Raw genomic sequence first — 12,078 nt, 5'->3', positions numbered from 1 at the left:
GGTCTAGTATTTTGTTCTCCCATAATCTAACCGAGTTGCTACTCCAAATTCCTCGTAATCAGCTGTTGATTCTTTATATCTGCTTGTTGACTCTTTATATCTGCTACCATCAGTGCTTGAGAATCTATAAATTGCTTCAACATCTTTTCTATATTGCTCATATGAGTAGTGGCTTGATTATTCTAAACCTTTTGTTGATTCTGTTGCATTGACCCCTTATACTGATTATTGTTCATGTTCCTGACTTCCACCCCATGAGAAATTTGGATGTTTCCTCTAGTTTGGATTATAGGTATTACTAAATTTGTCCCTGATGATTCACATTCTTTATATAATTAGAAGAATTTGGATTAACCGCGCAAGCATCTTCTATATGCTCACTACTACCATAAATTTCACCACATATTTACCTGTTGAACTGCATTTGTTGTTATGGCCGACGGTATAACCCCTAACTTCATACTGCAGAACTGATTCCTTTTTAGAAGCACTCCTTGAGTCAGCATGTCATTCAGGATTCCATTGTGAAATATGATTCAGCAGTGTGTAGAATTCATCATAAGTCTTTTTAAGAGCTTGCCCACCTACTGCTAAATCCAAGAAAATATTGGTATTTGGCTCCAAAACCCTTAATGAAAGTATGAACAAGAACATCATTAGACGGATGATGGTGAGGGAAATTACTTATGAACAAGAACATCATTAGATTGATAATGGTGAGGGCAAATTCTGAGCATACTCTTAAATCTCTCCCAAGCTTGGTTGAGATTCTCTCCTTCTTTCTACCTAAAACTCAGAATCTCACTTCTCAAATGCACAGTCTTCCCTGGTGGAAAGAATCAAATAAGGAACTTACGAGCTAGATCTTCCCAAAAAGTAATGGAGAGTGGTGGTTCGGCATGCAACCACCATTTTGCTTCCCCAATTAAAAAAGGAGAAGAGATTCATTCTGATATAATCAATATTCACCCCTGTAGGAATGTAGGTATCACTTATTTTCGGGAAGGCTTGTATGTGCTATTGTGGGTCCTCATGTGAAAATCCAGTAAATTGCCCAGCCGAATTCAACAACTACACTATATTCTGCTTTAATTCAAATCGACCACCTATCTCGGGCTTATGAATACTGTTAGTAGCATGGTTCGTGAGTGGTATTGCCACCTGAAGAATAGGTCTAGCAGCTACTTAAGCAAGAACAACTGGAATAATTAGAGATGGAACATGTCTGGAATTTGGATCAACTAGATCATTTGGATCAACAATATTAGGATTTTTGTGTTCAGCCATTTGAACCTGCTAGATTGGATATTGAGCTCTTCGCCTTTGTTAAAATACCAGTTCTAATTTTGAATAAGGCTCTACCAACTCTCTATATCTTGCCAGTCCTATATTCAGCTAGTCCTACAAAAAGTTAGCCGCTAAGATCAAGTCGTTAACACTTAATCTTACTATTAAAAACCAAAAAAAATGGCAAATTACTAATTATACTAGTCCTCGACAATGGCGCCTAAAACTTGTTATATTTAAATGTACACACAAGTGTAAGCGATCGTCCAAGTAATATAGTGACTTCGACAATCGGTAATCGTACCTTCAAAGACTATGCAACTAGCAATTTAACCAACTTTAGTTTTAGATCAGGAGGTATTAAGTGTTGTAAAGTATCAATATGATTTTGATGTTTTGAATAAAAATATAAATAAATAAGAAATAACAATTTGTGACAATAGCAAAGCAAGCAATGATGAGAATTCCAGGGTTGAGGAACTTCTAACAATCTTACAAATCTCTATTCTTATCGCAGTCTAGTTGGTTATCGAGTTATTGATCGCAGGGTTATAACATGACCATGGTCTCCCGGCCTCTAATATTCTACCAATATGAACCTTGCAACTACATCATTGAGCAAGGATACAATACTCTATTTAGATGTATATGGCTATAATCCTGTAATTAAACCAAATAAGGCTTCCAGGTATATCCCTATCCTAAATGCTAATTTAAATCCTCTATTTAATAAAAGGATGAGAACCTTCTTCCTTAATTTCTTCATTCTATCCTGCGATTCTCCTCCTAAATTCACATATAAATATAGATTTATTCTAATGGTGGTCACTCATCAAAATAGTAAGCACAAGAAATTAAGAACACAGATGATAATCCAACAATAACTACGATAAAGAATGTCAAAGAGTAATAATGTCCTTGGCCTCAACCCCATAACAAGGGTCTTTAGACACTCATGTTTGAATTCAATATCAAAAACAAATTATTAATCATACCAAGAATTAATCTTGAAGTACAGAAGTTCAAAGAAATTCTAAGAACTCTAAAAGAGAGATTTTTCTACTTTCCGTCATTGTTGTTCTTTCCAAAAGTGATTTCAATTGACTTGGATTATTCCTTTTAAAGCTGGACCAAATTCTCCCACTTTTGTCAATCATCATGACGCTGTCTCATGGTCATCGCTATAGCTACCGTGATGCGGTACAATCGCGGTGAGATTTTGGATTTTGACAATTGTTGATTGGACCCTCACCGTGATGAAAAGTTATTGCGGTGAGCTACTAGAAATCATTTTTTGCACTTTTCTCATTCACCATGATGTGGTGGTATCATGATGGATTACTGGAATTCGATCATTGCTGTTTAATCATCCACCGCGATGCGGTGGCATCAGTTTCTCACCTTTTTCTTTCTCAAATCCTTCCAAAGCCATGTGTCAATACCCTCATTGCTTCTTTATATGTTAACATTTTGTTCATGCATCAAATCACATCCAATCCCATCGAAATTTAGTCCTACATGCACTAATCATGTCCGTTAGATAAGGAATGCAATTAAAGCTCAATTACAATCAAAATAGCATGTTTTAGCTCTTGGAACAAGTCCAAATATGGGTGAATATTAGTGAGTGGACATATAAATACGCCCAAGATTAGGTTCGATACTTGACAATGATTATATTATACTTTCTTAGAGGTGTAATTTTAGCGACATAACTGTCATGGCACGTTGGTTATTCTGGGTGGTCACGAACTACGCTAAGGTTATAAAGGCATCCCTGAATTTAGCATGGGAGATATTTTCATTGATAGGGTTTCTAGTGTCGATGGGGCTTACTAATTCTCAACTTTGCTCTCATTTCCACTCCTTTTTCTATTGGTCCTCTTTAGAGACATATTTTGTAAACATATAGAGAATGAGTTAGAAAAAGTTTTTAATAGATCTCACACTCTATCGCACAATATGAACATGAAAAAAGTGGAACATTTTCTAAAACTTCTCATAGAATTTTACTCATAAGTGTGGTGCGCTTCGCACCCATGAATTAAACTCTATTCAATGCAGATTTTAGATACCCTAGACCACTTCAAACCTGTTACTCTGATACCAAGTCTGTTATGACTCAAACCTAACCCATGGCCTGGCAAAATAATAAGAAATACAGATATAGACTGATAGAATAACACTTTTACTAAAGCTGAACTGAATAATATATTAAATAATAAGGAAATAAAACCATCACTAAATAAGTCTGATATCAAAAGTTAAACATTCAAAATTTAAACATCTAATTGTATATCTGAAAAGCCTGTACTAAGATGAGTTTCTAGGAAAAGCCCCCGACAAACTTTAAACATTTGAAAACTGGAAATGACAAAGACAGAATAAAATAAAAAAGATGAATTTGGTCCTCACATAATAAGGACTCTCCAAAACTACTACTGCTGATACAGGATGAGATTGTACTAAGCATGATCCAGATATTTAATGTCAGGACCTATATTATAGACAATACAGCACAAATAAAGTACGTGATTAGTACTTTGAATGTACTAAGTATGTGAGATATAATAAAAACTAATATAAGCTAAATAAGGTACATATAACATGATAACTAGTGCAAGACTAAGTAATGAATACGTGTTGTAAACTAAACTGAATACAAGGTCATGCAAGATTATGAAATCTGAATTGTAAGCTATGGACTATGAGAGCTACTAATAACCAACATACCCTAATGTAAGCTAACCATGGGTCCAACCTATAACCCTAGCTGGAAGGGTGTTCAGTACCTTTCCAAGGGTATAAACCTACGAATCCACTATACCAATGTCCAGAAACACTAAAGTATCATTCCTGAACTGATGGATGAACCTTTAGAACCTATGGTGGAGCCATAGTTTTGGGAATTATGGAATTTTTCTAAAGGTCTAAGCCTAACTGGCGGATGAGCCTTCATCCCTGTGTCTGCTCAGTGTTAAGTACTACTTCTAACTGAATGACACTGGTAACTGCAATACTCACTTGTGGTAATTATCTAATGAATAAAATAAATGTACTTTCTAAAAGAATTCAAAACATGTAAACTGGGAATATAGAATCCAAAAATATATGCATGAAATCCTAGGTCCTCGAGTGTTCATAACCCACCATCTCCGAAGAATGCAACTATTATGTCAATTTTATGAACTGACGCAATTACAGAATTAATGACCCCGACCCAATATTCATGAAATCTACAATGTAACTAGGGTTTGGGATCATGATCAAATGCTAACACTAGAATTCATGATAAAATAGGGATTATAACTCAATAGTACCAAAAAACTAAGATATCAATGAATTTACCAATATTCATAACCCTGAGTTCTGAAAAAAAGTTGTAATGGAGAATTTAGTTAACTTTAGGACTCAATGGGTAAAAGGAAACCCATTGAAGAAATCTCATATATCTGGAGATAAGAGCCCTGAAGAATTCTGTAGAGTTGCATGCCTGAAGAAGGTGAACCCTAACTTGCCTTAGGCAAAAGGAATTGCCTCTTTTATCTTTTAAAAAATAAGTATCGAATATAATTCAAAACGATGAGATCTTAGGGTCATATAAGCCCCACTAATGACTCTTTGGATTCCTAAATTAAAATAACTTTAATAATAAAAGATTGGGAAAAGACTGATATGCCCTTTAAAATTTCATAACAAAAAACTACGGGAACGTATGAGACCTTTCCACGATCGTGGGAACAACTAAAGATCATGGGTTGAACTCGTGGTTGGGAGATAAATGAGTGATTATCATAGGTTGAACTCGTGGTTAAGAGATAAATGAGTGATCTTTAAGCATTATTAGATGAGCCTTAGTACAATCTTGGAATCTACCTACAGTCGTACCTTGATTCGTATGTTTGTTGGTTACATCAAGGGCATCTATGGGACTCACAATTGTGCCCAGAGATCATCAGCTTAAAGCATGATCGCAGTCCCCTCTCATGGCATGAGGGTACACTTTTTCAACTTTTAGAAGTTAGGGTTATCTCTATTAGTGAGAAAATTGTATGGTCCTACAAGATAATCACAGTTGTGGTTTGTCTCGTGGTGTCTCGCTGCAGAGCAATGCTTTATTGATAAGGTCATAACTTTCTACTCTGATGTTGGATTAAGGTGAAACTAAATGCATTGGAAAGGTAATTTAAATACCTATCATTTGGTGGGTATAGGGATCAAAAATTATTCTAAAGCTTGAAGTTTATGCTTGTTTGAAGATGATCTCTCCTTTAGGAATTAATCGATAAGAGAGGTTTTGGCTCGGTTAAGGGCTAGGGGGTCTGTGAGCTTTGTTACATTACCAAATTCCTTCTCATAATGTTAAAACTTAGTGATTTACTCTACATGTACTTGAATCATGGTTCTAGCCTAGGTTTGAATTTTTTTAGGCATTACACTACCTCACCTTTGAGGTAATGTTATGGACTGCGCATATTTTACCCTCACCAGACTCTACTTTGCGGGCATATACTGAGAATGTTAGTGGTGGTGGTGGTGGCTTGATTTAACTTTTTTTTATTTTTTCTTAATAAAATCAAACGAAACTTATTAATTTTTTAAAATTTAAATCCAAATCAAATTAAATCATCGACTCAATTTTTTTATTTAAAATTCTGACGAAACCATTTTTTTTCAAACTAAATCATGAACTAGCTAGTTTCGATAAATAGTGTCTCATTTATTTTTATTTTTTATAAAAAGGAACTAAAGGAACATTACTTACTACTGTATTAAATAAAGTCTTGTAAAAAATATTTATTTATTCAACAAGTTAAATATACGTTTGTTGCACGTGTGTATACCGTTATTAAATAACAAAGTTATATATAAAAAAGAAAAAGAAAATTATTGTTTGTATGTTATATTAAGTACAAAATTTCTTTAGAAATAAAGTAAAGAGGAAAATGATCGATAACTCACCCTCAAGTCCTCTATCCAAGACTTTCATTCCTAATCTTTGATTTTCTGGCTACCTCATTTCGCAACAACATGTTAGTTGGTTAAATTTTTTGACCAAATTTTTTTAGCATCCTAGGAAAATCACTTGTTATGTCTTGCATAGACCCTAATTTTCTACTTCTTTTAGGTCAGAAGTTTGATAATTATATTTCCTATCAAGTTAAGAAGAAATAGATTTCTAATATCAATTAAGATATTAACATAAATAACTTTACATGCAACTATATCATATCTCACAAACAACTTTACATGCAACTATATTATTACCATGATTAGTTCACAACAGAGAAAAGCTAAATATTTTGTCTTTGCTACTACATATGTCATGGCTCAGTTCCCGTCCGACCTCTCTTAGTTCCTTTCTCTTCAAGAAGTAGTCGTCTTTTACCACTAAGTGTATTTCTGAACGAATTGCTTTCATGTAGAGCTTTCTTAAGACTTTTGAATAAGATATATAAAATTAATCATTGAAAGAAAATTCAATTATAATCATTAAAAATTTTAAATTACTTTAGTAAGGTAGATATTCTGAAGATGACTTATTCAATACGCATATCAAGTGTGTTCTAAGAGACAAAGTTCATGATTATGTCATGAATACGCGGCAACATAAATCAAAATCACGTTACAAAAAAATTAAATAATTAAACAATACAAAATATGCCAACGTAAGAAAAAACAAATGATATAAGATATAATAAAGAGGTAAAGTTAGCATAATTGTATGCTTACAAAAGAAAACACTATAAATTACAAACAAAATATAACAATAAACCTATTCAAGATTATTTATCTTTTCTATAAAGGATATAGTAGTTTTATTCGGCCCATGCTAAGCCCGTCCCAAATTAATATTAAAAATTCAATTTGTAATTTTTCTTTCTTGTTCTTGATGAATTAAGTTTTCGAAATAGCAATTCGACAACTACAAAGCCTATTTATAACACTTTATCTCTGATCATATTATATAATATTTGTATACTTATCTCTGATCATATTATATAATATTTGTATACTTTATATCATCATTTTTGTAGGCACAAAATTACATATTATAATTTTAATTTTTTAATATAAATATTAATCCATAAGGTTATATTTTCCTAAAAAAAATATAATTTAAAATTTTACAAAAACAGACTCATGTTTTATGTGAAAATATTGTCATCAAAGAATAGTTAATTACTACTAATATTAATTTATCGGATCAATGAATCTTTATAAAATTATGCGTATTAATTTATAAAAAAATGAAAATATATAATTTATTAATTTGGTGGCTTATAATATTTCGCTATGTTGTCTGTGAACTATGATTTATAAATAATGTAAGATTTTATAAGAGTTCGGAAAGTGTTGATACTCTCTTCATCCCAAAATAAATGTTACCTTAGAAATTCAAGAAAAAGATTAGTTTTTTTTCTAGTTAATTCAATTATAAAAGGTTCAAATTAAAATGATCATTAAATGAATGGAGACAAAAATAATAAGTAATAGACACATGTAGCAATTACATTGCATAATTTTTTTGTGAGGACTACCAATCTTATCTTATTCTCTCTTATATATAAGTACTAGATAGTTATGTTCGTGCTTGCACTGGCCCAACAATTATATTTTAAAGTGGTTAAATTTGACACTTTGGATAGTTATGTGTTTATTTAGAATAAATACATAATAACAGTACAAATACAAAAATACAACTGAAAGACACTAAATCTTGAAATTTTAAGATTGATACTATGGTTAATTTGTTTCTATTAAGCCAAGCAATTCAATCCCGCATTGATTTACAATTAGACCATAAAGGAAAACAAAATGAATATAAAATATTCAACAATAGTCTCATGGTGAAATGTTGATTAAAGGCTGGTCTGCCGTATGAAACAATCCCCATGATTCATCATCATCAGCCACTAAACTGATATACAAAGTGAAAATATTATCCCAACATCCATCATGTTACCTAATGACTATAAATGAAAGTTATGATTTATTTAACTTATATTCAGAAAATAGTTCAAACAGAATAACAACACATATATCACAAATAGCAATCACAACTTATAAGTACTATTCCGCTGAAAAAATCTACTCTACACACATAATTCACATTTTTTATTAGAAATTCAAACCAAGAAATCAGAAACAATAAGCAAGTTGCAATATTTGATTTCTAAATGGAAAAAATTAAAAAATTTCTTAGAGGAACCACCAATAATAAAGCAGTAAATCAAATACGTAGAATATTTCAAATTGATGGGTAGAATAAACAATATATACTACACACATACTTCTGTAATAACCTAGAGGGTTAAGGTAGTCTTTCCACTACTTTCAGCCCCATATACATGTAAAGACAATGTCAGCAAAATAATCAAATAAGAAATTATAGAAATCTTATTAATGTTTCGCATGCTCATATCAGTTGAGGAATAGAGAATGTCAACAAACATTAGAATTTAATATCTCGGCCTATTAATGATAGTTTTTTACAAAATAAACTTTATTAACATACCACTATGACTATTTTGTGTAGCTTCATGTAGGATTATTTCACTAATTTATAATTAAAATCAACAATTAGTAATAAGTCACTCTATTTAAACAATTAGGCATTTGAAATAAATAGAAGTCAATTGATGTTAATCATATAAATGACAATAATCAGTAAAAATATACAATAATTGCTAATACATATATTAAAAGCCTTAAAAATTCTTCTTTTAGTAAGGCCATCACTAAAGCCAAGTCTAGCAACAAGCAACCATTGAAAGAAGTTTCACCAAAGAAAGAAACAAAAACATAGATTTTGTAAGATTAATGTATCTCTACAAAGAGATTATTAAGGCTTCATATGACGAGTTTTTTCAACATAACCAATAAAATACAAATAAATTTATCTTTTAATCTTTAAAAATTCGTCCATCAAGGTAAGAGTAAAACTTCATAATCTAACAAGTTTTAATACTTTATGAAATTGTTAAACAAAAAAAAGAACTTTGTGCAAACTATTTAACTTAACTAATTTTACACCTACTTATAAAACACATAATTCACATTCCTAGATAGAAACAACTAAAAGAATAGCATTATATGCATACAACCTCGAGAGTATCTAAAAGAAGATCAATAAAAGTGAAAAATACTAAACCAAAAACCTGAGCAACAACAAACTTCCATAAAGAAAGCACAAAATGAAGGATGTGATAGTGCTCACAATATCGATGAATGGAATAAAAATGGTACACATGCATTATTGACACTTCTTTTATAGTTCAAATTTTATTTTATCTTCAAAATATTATAGCCCTTTCATATTCAAATATTTCATCATATTTTTAATTGTAAAAGTGATATTATAATATCTTTAAAATTTATGTTTTCAAAGATTATATCCACATAGTTTTCTATTGTTACTTTCTTAAAATCAACGATCACCTCTACGTTAAATCGCACACCTTTTAGCGTAACGTGTCAATTTTTTTCATACAAATGTAATACCCCATACTTATCCTAGCTTGATTCAGCTCTTAGTTGCATGCTTAAGGGGCTTACAGCTTGAAATTTTCACTAAGTATTGGGGACTTAGTCATTTTCAAGACTTCTAAACTTCGAGGATTTTCATACTGGTCTTTCCAACCCTGAGACATTAATTTTTGAGTTAATTCATGTTCAGAGATGTAAGAATTATGTCTTGGAGGAGCTTTAGATTTTATGGACAAGGTTTGGATCATGTTTGGATGACGAATCCAACAAGTCATCGTGATAGGGCCGCATCACGGTTACATTTCCTTTGGCACGTACATCACATTGCGGTGAAGATATTTTCATCCAGTTCTTGATTTATAATTGAATGCATATATCATGATTTTTATCCTAGTGTGTGAAGCACTTATGAGGTGAAGAATGTTCATACAAATCACTTAGAACAAAGTTTAGCTAAGAGCCTTTGATTCATCCAAAGTTTGGTATTTGATTCTACAAGGGTCAACTTTGAACGTATATAACTTTTGATATCCATGAAATTTTTTAACTCAAGACCAACCAAATTGTATATAATTGAATTAGCTTTCCAATGATACCAATTTCGTCTTAATTCACTATCCGAGGAAAAAGTTATGATTATTTTCATCAGAACTAGTAAGGCACCGCAATAAGACCGCATTGTGGTGACCCTGTAAACTGTATTTCAGTTGTGAATTTAATTGCCTAAGGAAAAATTGGGTCTTTTACCCTCAATCCCATCGTCCATAACACGATTTGGGATATATTTTTGGTCGTAATTGGCCTACTTCTCCAATTATCCTCTCAAAGAAACTCTAATTATCTCCCAAGAACATCAATTTCATTACTTTCTCTCCAAGAAAACCAAGAATTCAAGTTTTTCAAGTTCAAGAACCTTCAAGAAAGCTTCAAGAATGGCGCTTTCTTCCCAATATTAAGGGTTTAAGGTATATAGGAGTTTATTCATGGGTTCCCTTTCACCTATGGAGCCCCAAAAACTTTACTTTAATTAAAGATATGAACTTTCCCTTTTTTTTATTAAGCTTCATGTGTTCAATATGAATTTAAATCATGATTTCCTTAGTAATTTGACTAAATTCCTGTCCAAGGATGTTTTCATAAAAAGTTAGGTTATCTTATGCTTTAATTTTTTATTCCTATGACGTATCCAATTAAATTTCATGTTATAATATCAAATTATGAACTTTGTCATGTTTACAAGTATTTCTAAGTGAATTGATTTATTCATGCTTTGAGTTGCAAGTTTCCATGTCCTATCCCATTGATTTCATGTTAAATCCCCAACTTACGAAATTAGTCATGCACCCATGTTGTTTTCACATGTACATCATATTTCTATATTCAAGTTCATGATCCCCATGTGTTTGATGAATTGCCCATGTTAGGGGCTTTGAACCATAATCACTTATTTTAGTGTTTCAAGATTGATATCATATTTTGTACTCATCCAGTGTTGGTGCATTATGAACACCCAATACCTATGTGTTTTACATAATTTTTGTTTTCAAGTAACAAGTCAGATAGAATCATGATTTATTCCCATATTCAGATTATCACCTTTATAAAAAAAGTTCCAACTTTATTTCATGTTAAAGATGTTAGTTATCATAATCAGTTGTTTGCCCAGTTAAGCTTAGTTCAGCCCAATAATTAGTGGCATTCAGTCGGGAGTAGAATTTAGCGTGAGCGAACCCAGGGATAAAGGCTCACCTACCAATAGAGGGTGTGACCTTTAGTAGCAATTCCTGAGTTCAAGAACTAAGTAACCAGCATAGGTTAGAGATATCAACCTGCCAGTTGAGGGTTAATAAAGTGCTTACCTGCCAGTTGAGGGTAACACGTATCTTATTAGAGCACCTGCCAGATGAGGGAGACTCATTAGTCCTTCAGGACATTAGTTTAGTAGATCCACATAACCATTGTTAGTATCCATGACACGGTAATGATACCCTTCCAACTTGGGTTACAAGTTGGACCCCACTTAGCTTAGAGTGGGGCATGTCGGTTATATAATACCTCCTACAGTCTCAGTTTAGTATTCAGTACAGAATTCAATTCAGCTTTGCTTGACTATAGCATACAGTTCATCAGTCATTCAGTTACCAGATTTCAGTATTTCAGTTTATAGACTATTTCAGAATCATGTTATATGTTTGGTCATGCGTTCTTAGATTTTACAGATTTCAGTCTTTCAAATTCAAATTTATATCAGTGACAGTGACATAACAGATATACACTTAGTCTTGCATTCTAAGATATCAC

The 12,078-nt window shown here is 32.0% G+C and overlaps 1 non-coding gene across 1 annotated transcript; it reads left to right on the top strand.

The window, feature by feature from the left end:
• Positions 1-708: 708 nt before the first annotated feature.
• On the top strand, positions 709-815 carry LOC124888247. The gene has a single exon (XR_007046378.1). It is a non-coding gene; the product is annotated as a small nucleolar RNA R71 (small nucleolar RNA).
• Positions 816-12,078: the final 11,263 nt, after the last annotated feature.

Source organism: Capsicum annuum, chromosome 10 (assembly GCF_002878395.1).
Source record: "Capsicum annuum cultivar UCD-10X-F1 chromosome 10, UCD10Xv1.1, whole genome shotgun sequence".
Lineage (NCBI taxonomy): Eukaryota > Viridiplantae > Streptophyta > Magnoliopsida > Solanales > Solanaceae > Capsicum > Capsicum annuum.
Note: the sequence above shows the minus strand (reverse complement) of the source record. Positions and strands in the feature narration are given on the sequence as shown.